The sequence below is a fragment of the Lathyrus oleraceus genome, unplaced genomic scaffold (assembly GCF_024323335.1).
Source record: "Lathyrus oleraceus cultivar Zhongwan6 unplaced genomic scaffold, CAAS_Psat_ZW6_1.0 chrUn0876, whole genome shotgun sequence".
In the NCBI taxonomy this organism is placed as follows: domain Eukaryota; kingdom Viridiplantae; phylum Streptophyta; class Magnoliopsida; order Fabales; family Fabaceae; genus Lathyrus; species Lathyrus oleraceus.
In genome coordinates, this window is record NW_026113267.1 from 15,914 (window position 1) to 21,606 (window position 5,693).

Consider the following 5,693-nt stretch of genomic DNA (forward strand, 5'->3'; position numbering starts at 1 on the left):
AAAATTTCATGAGTTTAACATCAACATTTTCATCATTCCCACAATTCAATCAAATTTCATGTGTGTAACATCATCATTTTCATCATTCCCACAATTCACTAAAATTTCATGGGTTTAACATCAACATTTTCATCATTCCCACAATTCAATCAAATTTCATGGGTTTAACATCACACTTTTATCATTCCCACAATTCAATCAAATTTTATGTATTTAACAATAACATTTTCATTATTCACATAATTCAATGAAATATCATGGGTTTAACATCAATATTTTCATCATTCCCACAATTCAATCAAATTTCATGGGTTAAACAACAACATTTTCATCATTCACATAATTCAATCAAATTTCATGGTTTTAACAACAATATTTTCATTTATTCCCACAATTCAATCAAATTTCATGGGTTTAACATCACACTTTTATCATTCCCACAATTCAATCAAATTTTATGTATTTAACAATAACATTTTCATTATTCACATAATTCAATGAAATATCATGGGTTTAACATCAATATTTTCATCAGTCCCACAATTCAATCAAATTTCATGGGTTTAACAACAACATTTTCATCATTCACATAATTCAATCAAATTTCATGGTTTTAACAACAATATTCCCACAATTCAATCAAATTTCATGGGTTTAACATCTTCATTTTGAACATTCCCACAATTCAATCAAATTTCATGGGTTTAACATCAACATTTTCACCATTCCCACAATTCAATCGAATATCATGGGTTTAACACCATCATTTTCATCATTCCCACAATTCAATCAAATTTCATGGGTTTAATATCAACATTTCCTTAATCCCATAACTCAATCAAATTTCATGTGTGTAACATCATCTTTTCATCATTCCTACAATTCGTTAAAATTTCATGAGTTTAACATCAACATTTTCATCATTCCCACAATTTAATCAAATTTCATGGGTTTAACATCATCATTTTCATCATTCCCACAATTCAATCAAATTTCATGGGTTTAACATCATCATTTTCATCATTCCCACAATTCAATCAAATTTCATGGGTTTAACATCACACTTTTATCATCCACACAATTCAATCAAATTTTATGGTTTTAACAATAACATTTTCATTATTCACACAATTCAATCAAATTTCATGGGTTTAACATCAGCATTTTCATCATTCCCACAATTCAATCAAATTTTATAGGTTTGACAACAAAATTTTCATCATTCACATAATTCAATCAAATTTCATGGTTTTAACAACAATATTTTCATTTATTCCCACAATTCAATCAAATTTCATGGGTTTAACATCACCATTTTCATCATTTCCACAATTCAATCAAATTTCAGGGGTTTAACATCAACATTTCCTTAATCCCATAACTCAATCAAATTTCATGTGTGTAACATCATCATTTTCATCATACCCACAATTCATTAAAATTTCATGGGTTTAACATCACATTTTCATCATTCCCTCATTCAATCAAATTTCGTGGGTTTAACATCAACATTTTCATCATTCCCACAATTCAATCAAATTCCATGGGTTTAACATCATCATTTTCATCATTCCCACAATTCAATCAAATTTCATGGGTTTAACATCAACATTTTCATCATTCCCACAATTCAATCAAATTTCATGGGTTTGACATCAACATTTCCTTAATCCCATAACTCAATCAAATTTCATGTGTGTAACATCATCATTTTCATCATTCCCACAATTCACTAAAATTTCATGGGTTTAACATCAACATTTTCATCATTCCCACAATTCAATCAAATTTCATGGGTTTAACATCACACTTTTATCATTCCCACAATTCAATCAAATTTTATGTATTTAACAATAACATTTTCATTATTCACATAATTCAATGAAATATCATGGGTTTAACATCAATATTTTCATCATTCCCACAATTCAATCAAATTTCATGGGTTAAACAACAACATTTTCATCATTCACATAATTCAATCAAATTTCATGGTTTTAACAACAATATTTTCATTTATTCCCACAATTCAATCAAATTTCATGGGTTTAACATCATCATTTTGATCATTCCCACAATTCAATCAAATTTCATGGGTTTAACATCATCATTTTCATCATTCCCACAATTCAATCAAATTTCATGGGTTTAACATCACACTTTTATCATTCAAACAATTCAATCAAATTTTATGTATTTAACAATAACATTTTCATTATTCACACAATTCAATCAAATTTCATGGGTTTAACATCAACATTTTCATCATTCCCACAATTCAATCAAATTTTATAGGTTTAACAACAAAGTTTTCATCATTCACATAATTCAATCAAATTTCATGGTTTTAACAACAATATTTTCATTTATTCCCACAATTCAATCAAATTTCATGGGTTTAACATCATCATTTTCATCATTCCCTCAATTCAATCAAATTTCGTGGGTTTAACATCAACAGTTTCATCATTCCCACAATTCAATCAAATTTCATGGGTTTAACATCATCAGTTTCATCATTCCCACAATTCAATCAAATTTCATGGGTTTAACATCACACTTTTATCATTCCCACAATTCAATCAAATTTATGTATTTAACAATAACATTTTCATTATTAACATAATTCAATGAAATATCATGGGTTTAACATCAATATTTTCAACATTCCCACAATTCAATCAAATTTCATGGGTTAAACAACAACATTTTCATCATTCACATAATTCAATCAAATTTCGTGGTTTTAACAACAATATTTTCATTTATTCCCACAATTCAATCAAATTTCATGGGTTTAACATCATCATTTTCATCATTCCCATAATTCAATCAAATTTCATGGGTTTAACATCATCATTTTCATCATTCCCACAATTCAATCAAATTTCATGGGTTTAACATCACACTTTTATCATCCCCACAATTCAATCAAATTTTATGTATTTAACAATAACATTTTCATTATTCACACAATTCAATCAAATTTCATGGGTTTAACATCAGCATTTTCATCATTCCCACAATTCAATCAAATTTTATAGGTTTGACAACAAAATTTTCATCATTCACATAATTCAATCAAATTTCATGGTTTTAACAACAATATTTTCATTTATTCCCACAATTCAATCAAATTTCATGGGTTTAACATCACCATTTTCATCATTTCCACAATTCAATCAAATTTCAGGGGTTTAACATCAACATTTCCTTAATCCCATAAGTCAATCAAATTTCATGTGTGTAACATCTTCATTTTCATCATTCCCACAATTCATTAAAATTTCATGGGTTTAACATCAACATTTTCATCATTCCCACAATTCAATCAAATTTTCATGGGTTTAACATCAATATTTTCATCAGTCCCACAATTCAATCAAATTTCATGGGTTTAACAACAACATTTTCATCATTCACATAATTCAATCAAATTTCATGGTTTTAACAACAATATTTTCATTTATTCCCACAATTCAATCAAATTTCATGGGTTTAACATCATCATTTTGAACATTCCCACAATTCAATCAAATTTCATGGGTTTAACATCAACATTTTCACCATTCCCACAATTCAATCGAATATCATGGGTTTAACACCATCATTTTCATCATTCCCACAATTCAATCAAATTTCATGGGTTTAATATCAACATTTCCTTAATCCCATAACTCAATCAAATTTCATGTGTGTAACATCATCTTTTCATCATTCCTACAATTCATTAAAATTTCATGGGTTTAACATCAACATTTTCATCATTCCCACAATTCAATCAAATTTCATGGGTTTAACATCATCATTTTCATCATTCCCACAATTCAATCAAATTTCATGGGTTTAACATCATCATTTTCATCATTCCCACAATTCAATCAAATTTCATGGGTTTAACATCACACTTTTATCATCCACACAATTCAATCAAATTTTATGGTTTTAACAATAACATTTTCATTATTCACACAATTCAATCAAATTTCATGGGTTTAACATCAGCATTTTCATCATTCCCACAATTCAATCAAATTTTATAGGTTTGACAACAAAATTTTCATCATTCACATAATTCAATCAAATTTCATGGTTTTAACAACAATATTTTCATTTATTCCCACAATTCAATCAAATTTCATGGGTTTAACATCACCATTTTCATCATTTCCACAATTCAATCAAATTTCAGGGGTTTAACATCAACATTTCCTTAATCCCATAACTCAATCAAATTTCATGTGTGTAACATCATCATTTTCATCATACCCACAATTCATTAAAATTTCATGGGTTTAACATCAACATTTTCATCATTCCCTCAATTCAATCAAATTTCGTGGGTTTAACATCAACATTTTCATCATTCCCACAATTCAATCAAATTCCATGGGTTTAACATCATCATTTTCATCATTCCCACAATTCAATCAAATTTCATGGGTTTAACATCAACATTTTCATCATTCCCACAATTCAATCAAATTTCATGGGTTTGACATCAACATTTCCTTAATCCCATAACTCAATCAAATTTCATGTGTGTAACATCATCATTTTCATCATTCCCACAATTCACTAAAATTTCATGGGTTTAACATCAACATTTTCATCATTCCCACAATTCAATCAAATTTCATGGGTTTAACATCACACTTTTATCATTCCCACAATTCAATCAATTTTATGTATTTAACAATAACATTTTCATTATTCACATAATTCAATGAAATATCATGGGTTTAACATCAATATTTTCATCATTCCCACAATTCAATCAAATTTCATGGGTTAAACAACAACATTTTCATCATTCACATAATTCAATCAAATTTCATGGTTTTAACAACAATATTTTCATTTATTCCCACAATTCAATCAAATTTCATGGGTTTAACATCATCATTTTGATCATTCCCACAATTCAATCAAATTTCATGGGTTTAACATCATCATTTTCATCATTCCCACAATTCAATCAAATTTCATGGGTTTAACATCACACTTTTATCATTCCCACAATTCAATCAAATTTTATGTATTTAACAATAACATTTTCATTATTCACACAATTCAATCAAATTTCATGGGTTTAACATCAACATTTTCATCATTCCCACAATTCAATCAAATTTTATAGGTTTAACAACAAAGTTTTCATCATTCACATAATTCAATCAAATTTCATGGTTTTAACAACAATATTTTCATTTATTCCCACAATTCAATCAAATTTCATGGGTTTAACATCATCATTTTCATCATTCCCTCAATTCAATCAAATTTCGTGGGTTTAACATCAACAGTTTCATCATTCCCACAATTCAATCAAATTTCATGGGTTTAACATCATCATTTTCATCATTCCCACAATTCAATCAAATTTCATGGGTTTAACATCACACTTTTATCATTCCCACAATTCAATCAAATTTATGTATTTAACAATAACATTTTCATTATTAACATAATTCAATGAAATATCATGGGTTTAACATCAATATTTTCATCATTCCAACAATTCAATCAAATTTCATGGGTTAAACAACAACATTTTCATCATTCACATAATTCAATCAAATTTCATGGTTTTAACAACAATATTTTCATTTATTCCCACAATTCAATCAAATTTCATGGGTTTAACATCATCATTTTCATCATTCCCATAATTCAATCAAATTTCATGGGTT